Source organism: Sturnira hondurensis, unplaced genomic scaffold, assembly GCF_014824575.4.
Source record: "Sturnira hondurensis isolate 20B ecotype Veracruz unplaced genomic scaffold, ASM1482457v3 Scaffold0020489, whole genome shotgun sequence".
NCBI lineage: Eukaryota > Metazoa > Chordata > Mammalia > Chiroptera > Phyllostomidae > Sturnira > Sturnira hondurensis.
This window is the reverse complement of record NW_028093120.1, coordinates 3,570,810-3,581,446: the sequence shown is the minus strand read 5'-3', so window position 1 is coordinate 3,581,446 and position 10,637 is coordinate 3,570,810.

Sequence of the window (10,637 nt, the reverse complement as noted above, 5' to 3'; positions counted from 1 at the left end):
TTCATAGCAGCACAATTTATAATAGCCAAGTGTTGGAAGCAACCTAGGTGCCCGTCAATAAATGAATGGATCCAAAAACTATGGTGCATTTACAAAATGGAATTCTATGCAGCAGAAAGAAAGAAGGACTCCTACCCTTTTCAACAGCCTGGATGGAACTGGAAAGCATTATGCTAAGTGAAATAAGCTGGGTGATGAAAGACAAATACTATATGCTCTTACCTTTAACAGTAACCTGAAAAAAAAAAAAAAACAAATAAGCAAAATACAACCAAAGACACTGAAATAGACAATAAGCTGATAGTACCCAGAGGGGAGAGGGGAGGAAATTTCATGGTAAAAGGGGAAGGGTTTACAGGAACAAGTATAAAGAACACATGGACAGCCCTGGCTGGTGTAGCTCAGTGGATTGAGTGCAGGCCTGCAAACCACACGATCGCGGTTTGATTCCCAGTCAGGGCACATGTCTGGGTTGCAGGCCAGTTCCCAGGAGGGAACTCACCAGAGGCAACCATACATTGATATTTCTCTTCTTCTCTCCTTCCCTTCCTCTCTAAAGATAAATAAACAAAATCTTAAAAAAAAAAGAACACATGGACAAAAACCAGGAGCGGGTGGAAGTGTGAGGGAGGTGGGTAGCACTGGGGTTGTGGACTGGGATGGGAGTAAAAAACAGAAAACTGTACTTGAACAATAATTAAAACAAACAAACAAAAAAAATAAAAAGTTGTGGTACATTTCCACAATGGAATACAATATATCCATAAAAGAAGGAAATCTTACCTTTTGCAACAGCATAGATGGACCTGAAGACTATTATACTAAATGAAGCCAATCAGAGAAAGACAGATACCATATGATCTCACTTATATGTGAAATCTAATGAACAAAATAAACTAATGAGAACAATAAAATTACAGGCATAGAAACATGGAACAGGCTGACAAGTGTAAGAAGAAAAAGGGGAGGTGGGGACTGGTTTAAAGAAGGTGAAGGGATTAACCAACGAACATATAAGCATTACCTATGGACGTGGACAATGGGGTGTGGATTGCCTGAGGAGGTGGTGGGGCTGGGTGTGGGCAGTCAAAGAGGGAAAAATTGGGACAAATGTAGCAGTGTAAACAAGAAAAAATTTAAAAAGAAAAAGTATTATGTTGAAGAGGATAAAATTACATAATTAAACAAAGGGGAATTAGATAGTGCCGTTTCAAATATCTACTTAATATTAAGTTTTACTAGTTATGCCAAAATATTACTTTCTAATGTTCTAGATAAAATTAGAAAAACAGATAATTGTGATAATATAAAAAATTATTGGGTCAAATATTCATGAAAAAGTCAACAAAAACTTGTCAGAATATAGGACATTTTATGAAAAGATTTTACTTGTTTTGCTGTCTTACCTTCAAAGATGACTAAAAGTAAAAACATTTTTTTCTGAATTCAAAAAGAATTTTATAAAGCAGTGCTAATTATGTAGTAGTAGAGTGGACAGAGTTAAATTATAACTGAAGAAATCTACCTTGACATTTTTAACAAGTCTGTCAGGAACTCATTAAACAACCACATAAAAATATTAATAGAGAGAAGATTTAAGTAAATAGTATATTTGACCAGTTGACACATGTAGAGTTCTGCAATCAAAAAATTTAGAGCATTATTTTCAAGTATACATTAAATCATTGAAAAAATATGTATTGGGCATTGTTTCCACAAATGCCAATGAACTCTATGTTCTCTGTCCATGGTGTAATTAAGTTATAATTCTCAATTAAAATCTAGGAAATTTTCAAATATTTAAAAATTAGGCAACTATATATGTGTGTGTATATGCACATATATGCATACAGATAATGGTGTATGTATCTAAATATTTATTATGTATGTCATATTTATTTTCTCTTTTTGTTTAATTTAATATTATATGTTGTTTTGTTATATTTTTTTCCTCATGGACATAGCCTAACACTTTTCTGTCATTTTCTTTTTTTTTTTTTAGCCGTATAAATCTTTTTCTTTATTCTGTCATTTTCTTTACACAAAGCATGAAACTTCAGGGAAGCCAGATTTATGTAGTTCCTCGCTGAGAGATATGAGTGAGAATGGGTAAAGGAAAGTGTTTGTATTTTCATCCCTAAAGCCTTAGTCTGCTGGCTATTTCCAGTCTCTCAGTAGCCTAGGCCCTCTTCTCTAAAAACGCATCATAAAAGACCAAAACTGCACTTTATTTGGGCATTTGCCTGCTCTTGTGGAAGGAAAATAGAGGAAAGCTGGATAGAATTCTGTTTTAATTTGCTGACTCTTCCAAAGGAAAGGTGGAGGAAGAAAATAGAAATTGCAGAGAACTAATATTTGGTTTATTTCCTTCAGTCCACAAAGGTAAGGTGCTCACCTGAGTTCTGCTTCAGAGAGTGAGAACTCAAAGCTCCCTGAGAAACGGCTGGAGCCCAGGTCAGCAGAGCCTGCAGGGTAGTTCTCTGTACTGGGAGGTTCAGCGCTGTATGTTGAGCAACTTGCAACGTTTTATTAACCGTCCCTAAAAGGCTGTCAGAAGTAGTTTGCTTTGCTAATAAAGTCATTACTTTCACATGTTTTTAGAAATCCTAAAAAGCCTAAATTGTCTAAAAGCCTCCACTTGTTTTTAGAAAGCCTAAATGTCTAAAAGCCTAAAAGACATTTAGTATCTCAAATTGTCCATCATTATTTGTTACTCACAATCTTGTAAATTTGCAAAAACAAGAGTACTTGAAAATGGGTAGTAAAAAATAATTTTATAGTATAATGCATATTCAACTTTATTTCCATTTATTTTTCTTTATTTTATTCTAGAAACTTTCATTCTACATTTAAACTTGAATTACATTTTGAAACGAATGAAATATTGTGATGAGAACCACCTAGTCTGAGTAGATCAGGGATATTAGCTAATTTAACTTTGTTAAGTTTTAGTTAAACTTTATTATTCACCACCATCAAGTATGACCTGGTTATAATTTTGGGAACAATCAGGCTTTACATAAGAAACTAGAAATCAGGCATATAATTTTTTATGTATATTCATTTTGTGATGCCACATATAAGTTAAAAACATACTTAAATATATGCATGTGAAAAAAGCAAACTAAGCAACACACAAACTGTATTTCTGTAGCTGGACACTCACAATTATCTTAGAGAAGACCGGCTGTCATATAAATATATGTTTACATATTCACAGTAGTCTTCTTCACAGATTCTGTGAGGTGACATTGTACGTTTTTATTAAAGATATTTATTGGTCAATACTAATTCTATTTTGGGAATATTATGAGAAATAAAAGAATAAAATGAAACTCCTCTTTTCAAGGAATTTATAGGGTATTACATGTGAGTGAACACATATTTAAAGTTATTAAAGTACAAGATCCTGTGTCAGCATTTAAAATAATAAAAAATATATTTTATAATCCAGGAGATGGATGTTGTCTTGCTAGGTTGGTTCTTGTTTCATAAAGAAACTATTACTTGGCCATCATAACCAAGTCAACGAACACGTGTTGGAGAGGCTGTGGAGAAAAGGGAACTCTAGTGCACTGTTGGTGGGAATGCAGACTGGTGCAGCCACTATGGAAAGCAGTATGGAGTTTCCTAAGAAAACTAAAAATGGAACTGCCTTTTGACCCAACAATTCCACTACTGGGATTGTTCTAAGAATCCTGGAACACAAATTCAAAAAAAACCTATGTGCCCCAATGTTCATAGCAGCACAATTAACAATAGCCAAGTGCTGAAAGCAACCTAAGTGTCCATCAGTAAATGAGTGGATCAAAAAATTATGGTACATTTACACAATGAAATGCTACATAGCAGAAAGAAAGAAGGAGTTCTTACCCTTTGCGACAGCAAAGATGGAACTGGAAAACACTGTGCTAAGTGAAATAAGCTAGGCGGTAAAAGACAAATACCATATAATCTCACCTATAACTGAAACCTAATCAACAAAACAGACAAGCTAGCAAAATATAACCAGAGACATTGAAATAGAGAACAAACTGATAATAACCAGAAGGGAGGTGGGAAGGGGTAATGGGGGGAAAAAAGAGGAAGGGTCATCAAGAAACATGTATAATGGACACATGGACAAAGACAAAGTTGGGGGTGGGATCCAGGGTGGGAGGTGGGGATGGCTGGGGTGGGGGGACTGGGGAGGCAATGAGACAACTGTACTTGAACAACAGTAGAAAAGAGAGAGAAATATATAAAATGAAAAAAGAAACTATTATTTGATCCAGTTCTGTTAATTTAGTAGGAATTTTGTACGTAGAAATGCAGAGAGAATGTTTGAGTAGGACACCCTGGCTGAAACAAAGATAAAAGTTGAGGATAGCAAGATGGAATCCTTAGGTAATGGTAAGAAAAGGTAGTCTCTCTTTTCCAAGGTTTCAAAATCAACATAATCTGCTTTATATGTTTTAACATTAGTTTATAAGACATTGTAAGTGACATTAGTTTTTAAGATTATATAGATTTCATGTATACAAGTTTATTATCCATTATCTGTCTATTGCATTGTGTGCCCATTACCCAATGTAAAATCTCTGTCATCACACATGTGACATCCTTTACCCTTTGCTACCACCTGCCCCTTCCCTCTGGTGACCACCATAGTGTTGTCTGTGTCTATGAGGTTGGTTATATTTGTTTTTCTTGTTTGTTCATTAGTTGCTTTCAGTTTTATATCCCATATCTGAGTGAGGTCATATGGTTCTTAGTGTTTCAATGCACACGTGTGTCTAGCATTGTGGTACTTAGTTCCTTTGCGTTTTAGAAGGACTATGATTCCAGAAGTAACCACTTCTCAATTCTGTTGAAGATGGGCAAAAACAAACATAAATATACAATTACTTTAAATTATAATTCAAGTTTTTGGTGTTCAAAATATTGCCAAAATTATTCTAGGCAAATTTACTTTATAATAGCTCCTGGTATATTGTATGTAAATGAATCACAGAAAAACATATTAAATTTAGTATGTATTTAGTAGGTATTTTATAACTTAGAACTAATTATAGTGGACAAAGAACTAGAATTGGGGACTCTACAGATGGCAGACTTTAAGGACATATTTTTATAGCCTTTTAAAATATATAACTTCAATAGTAAGTTATGTGTAAGATAGTATACGAATACTGTAATTATGTTTTATGACACATTCGTCAAATCTTCAGTTTAAAAAGATTATTGTCAAATAATTTAATTTGTATTATTCATTGAGTGCTTTGACAAAACATTATGTTTGTTTGATCTATGCCCCCTAAAATCTCTTCCCTTTTCATTACTAGCTCATGAAATTAAAATAATTATTCACGGTTCTGTTCTTTTTCTTTCCTTACTTCATATGTCTCATAGTGAAAATCTCCATTGTGACATAAAAACCTCATATAAGAAAGCAGAGGCATAGAAAATCTGGCAACTTAAAAAGGATTATAAAATAAAAATATAGTATTGAGGAATAAAAAAACATGACTCATTAAAATATTAATTATTAATTTTCTGAAAAGATCAGGCATTGTAATAGCAAAGGATCTTTTATAAATTCATCAACCAAAATTGTAAACTCTATAATACCAACTCTTTTTGTCTATGTTATTTTTCGCAAGTGCCTACCCATTCCTACACATGATACAAAAGAGTTTAAGTACTCTAAAACCACTTATTTTCTTGAACATCTTGTTCTTTCTTCCATACAAACATTTAATCATATTAGAAGTTAAGCCTTTTTTTTACGTAAACTCCAAACCTATAAACATTTAGCCTATATTACTCACACTCATCCTTCCGATACTAATTGATATTGTGATAATATTTGTTGCAAAATGGCTCCCTCTCTTTCATGACAGAATTTGTTTGGTACTCCTCCTGTATACTTGGTTAGTACTGCTAGTCCACTCATTGCCGAATTTATCCTACTTTACCACCATTTCTTCCTTAGCTCTATGTCTTCCCTGATTGATGGTTTTGTGAAGGTAGAGAGGTTTTTTTATTAACTTTTGTAACATTATATATAATTACAGTACTTAGAACAAGTTAATCCCCAAGAATTACTTATTAGTTCGCTAAAAAATTTTACTCTTAGCACATAGCTATTGTTTATGTGTAAAAATGGAAGTGTGTTTATTTGTATGTGTGGTTGAGTGCATGTGAGAGGCTTTGATCGAGCCATTGTTTGCCAAGGACTTTCACTAGTTAAATTAGAAAGTGCTGCTATGATCTTTGCTATGATCTTGCAAATTCTCATTTCATCTCATCTGAGACCTACACTATCTGACACTTACTGAGTAACCTCTGAAAGCCCACAAAGTGATGTATAGAGACTTTGTACATAAAAGCTGGCCAAGTGAAATGTAATTATCTAAAGGGTTGCTTTAATCGAATAAAAAATTTAAGTATTTTAGTAATTATAAGACATGTATTTTGGTAAAAGTGGAGTGGAGCAAGTTAATAAATATTTATTGGGAACCTATAGAATACCCAGGGCCGTGTCAATTATTGTAGAGAAATCATAGGAATAACAGTTGCTGCCTACAGGAAATGTTCAACTAGCGGATAAAAATGTATGTATAATGCAGTCATAAATGTGCTTTATTGTGGTGGTAAAAATACAAAGATACAGTATACAACAAAATAGAAAGAGAATTCATTAAATGTAAATTATCTTATTAAATTTCAAAAACATTTGAAGTGGCCTTAACCTCTTTCAGATGGACTCTATAACTGTACCTTTTAAATAATGGGTTACCAAATAGGCTCTCCCTCCTGTATCTCTCCATTTTCTCTCAAAAATAAATAAACAAAATCTTATAAAACTTGTATCATCAGCCCTGGCTGGTGGGGCTCAGCGGATTGAGTACTGGCCTGCAAACGAAAGGATCTCAGGTTCCATTCCCAGTCAGGGCACGTGCCTGGTGTGCAAGAGGCAACCACACATTAATGTTTCTCTCCTTCCCTTTTTCCTTAATTTCTCTCTCTCTAAAAATAAATAAATAAAATATTTTAAAAAGCATATTATCAATTAACTGAAAGTGAATGAGAAAGAAACAACAAATTTAGATGTGATACCTGCCTGACTTCAACCCGTACTATAAACGTATAATAATCGAAAGAGTGTAGTACTGGTGTTGGAATAGACAAATAAATAAATGGAATAGAATAAATAGGTTGGGAAATTTAATTTTCAAAACTCGTCAGATTATATGTTAATATTTTTGCATTGCATTATGTGGGAAAAAGATTCCCCCAAATAAACTGTAAATAAATTTTGAAATTAAATATATATATTTTTTAAATATATTTTATTGATCATACCATTACAGTTGTTCTATTCCCCCCCTTCAATCCCCTCCACCCGCACACTCCCTTCCCCACCATTCTCCCCCCCTTAGTTTATAACCACGTGTCTCAAGTTCTTTGGATTCTATATTTCCCCCACTATTCTCACCCTCCCCCCTATCTATTTTCTACCTACCATCTATGCTATTTTCTGTGCCTTCTTCCCCCTTCTCCCCCTCCCACCTCCCTGTTTCTAACCCTTCATGTGTTCTTCATTTCCATGGTTCCACTCCTGATCTAGCTGTCCTCTTGGTTTGCTTTTGTTTTAGGCGTGGTTGTTAATAACTGTGTGTTTGCTGTCCTGTCACTGTTCATATTTTTCATCATCTTTTTCTTATATAAGTCCCTTTAGCATTTCATATAATAAGGGCTTGGTGATGATGAACTCCTTGAACTTGACCTTATCTGAGAAGCACTTTATCTGTCCTTCCATTCTAAATGAAAGTTTTGCTGGATAAAGCAATCTTACCTGTAGGTCTTTGGATTTCATGACTTGGAATACTTCTTTCCAGCCCCTTCTTGCCTGTAAGGTCTCTTTTGAGAAATCCGCTGACAGTCTGATGGGTACTCCTTTGTAGGTGACTGTCCCCTTATCCCTTGCTGCTTCTAGGATTCTCTCCTTCATTTTAGTCTTGGCTAATGTAATTATGATGTGCCTTGGTGTGTTCCTTCTTGGGTCCAACTTCTTTGGCACTCTCTGAGCTTCCTGGATTTCCTGGAAGTCTATTTCCTTTGCCAGACTGGGGAAGTTCTCCTTTATTATTTGTTCAAATACGTTTTCCACTCGTGGCTGTTTCTTTCCCCCTTCTGGTACCCCTATAATTCGGATGTTGGAACGTTTAAAGATGTCCTGGAGGTTCCTAAGCCTCTCCTCATTTTTTTGAATTCTCATTTCTTCATTCCTTTCTGGTGGGATGTTTTGTTCTTCCTTCTGGTCCATTCCATTGATTTGAGTCCCCGTTTCCTTTCCATCACTATTGGTTTCCTGTGCATCTCCCTTCATTTCAATTAGTTTAGCCTTCATATGTTCCTCTAATTTGTGACTTTGTTCCTCTAATTTGTGACTATAATCTACCAGTTCTGTGAGCATCCTGATAAATAGTGTCTTGAATTGTGCTTCTGAGAGGCTGGCAATTTCTCGGTTGCTTAGAGTTATTGGCTCTGGGACTTTGAGTTCTTCTTGTGCCATCTTTCCGGTTGTTGGTGCCTGTTCCGTAGCAGGATCAGAGCCCTAAAGTGTTCACTAGAACAGGGCAACTAAGTCGCTGGGTTGTGAAGTTGTATGTGGGGGAGGGGTCAAAGAGGGACAATGGCTCTCACTGGTATTGCAGGGCAACTAAGTCGCTGGGTTGTGACGCTGTATGTGGGGGCGGGGTCAAAGAGGGACTATGGCGTCCTGTCTGCCGCCTGCCACCACGGCCCTCGCCGGTGCCACAGTTGCTGCCGTCACCGGGCCCACGTGTTTCGTCTCACTGCACGCGAGTGTGCCACCGCCGTCAGCCCTCGCCCCCTAGGGCCTGTGTGGTCTGTCTCACTGTGCGCGAATATGCGCCCGCAGTCTGCCCCGCACCCCAACTGGTTCCCGTCTGCCTGCGCGCCTGGGTCAGGGGCCCGGTCCTGCCTGACCCTGCTTGCTGCTGGCTCCGCCCCTCTTACCGTCCTCGTGGAACGGTTAGATGTAGTCGGACTTCCGTATAATTCAATTTTCTGTCCTTTGGTTGTGTCTTTGTTTCTCCAAACCTTTGTTGTATTCAAACTTGGTTGTGGGAGAAGGCACAGTGTTTCCACCTATGCCTCCATCTTGGCGGAAGTCGTGAAATTAAATATTTTAAGATATTATTTCACTTATAGAGGTTCTATTGGTAAGGGAATGCTAATTTTATCACTAAAAATTGGGGGAAAAGTCAATGAACTAGGGAAAAAGTCAATGAAATTATAGCCATGTTTATTTATGTTGTTGTATCAGGATACCATAGTAGAAAGAAGAACTTTATGAATAAATATTATAAAGAGAGAAAATTTTGTCTAAGTTTAGCTGATGTATACCAGCTGTTATTTTTCCTCTTCTAAGGTAATTTTTATATTTGAGTTTAAAGAGATTTGTGATAGTGAACACACAATACAATATATAGATGATATAGAATTGTAAACTTTAAACCTATATAATTTTATTAACCAATATATCCCCAATTAATTCAATAAAAGACAACCAAAATTTGACTCTAAAACTGAAAAAGTGTGTCCAAAATTAATAAAAATGGATAATTATGCACAGATGAATATACAATTAGACAAAGTATACAAGAATGAATTATAAAGAGTAATAAAATGAATTATAAAGAGTAATAAAAACACAATATAGCTAAGAGTAGGCGAGAGCATATAAGACAAGTGGAAAATATTCAAATAGTAACAGTAAAATTCATCTTTATTTTTGTGAAGAATTGATGAAATTGGGGGATAGACACACGTAAAAAATGAGATTCTACATTTCCAGACTCCCTTGAAAAAAAAAGCAAGGTCTACATAAACTGAATGAATTTACATTTTTTAGACTAAACATACTTGCATTTCTTGTTTGGAACTATCGTATTTGTAGCAAACATTTATATAAAATATTACAGATTTCCAAGTACTTTAACTTAACTTTTTAAAAATATGTTTCTCACAGAAAGCCTGTGAGGTAGAAAGGAGTTTTTATCATTTTGCTGCTAAGGAAATTATGAGTCTGAGAGTTTCGACAGTAGGCTTACAGCCCTACATTGATAACGAAAGAGCAAGGACTTGAACCTGTCCTCCTCTCGTGATATCAATCTGTTATGCTTTTCATAATCGCTCACAGTCATATGAGTGTTTGCTGATAACATTCAAAAGAGTGCTTTAGAGCAATTCATTTCAGTATCCTATTGCTAGTCTGTCTGAATTCAACTAAAACCTATCTTTATTGCTACTTACGTGGTATGATTTTACTGTGGTGCTTTTGCCCCTTATGCTTATGCATTATTTTCTTCTAGGAATTGAAACACTGTACAGACATTTTTCAATTAAATCTCACAGATTTCATCCTTGAGGTGATACAGAGTAACTGCTAATCCTTTTTTTTACCTTCTATATTATATCTCTACTAAGAGCTATACAGGGCTTATAGCACACTGATAGGTTGTAATTATTAGCCTTCTTGAATTTAAAGGAGGAAAAAACTCAAAGCACTAGGGCAGCCTCCATTAAATTTATATTTAATTTCCATTAAAACAACAATAGAACAG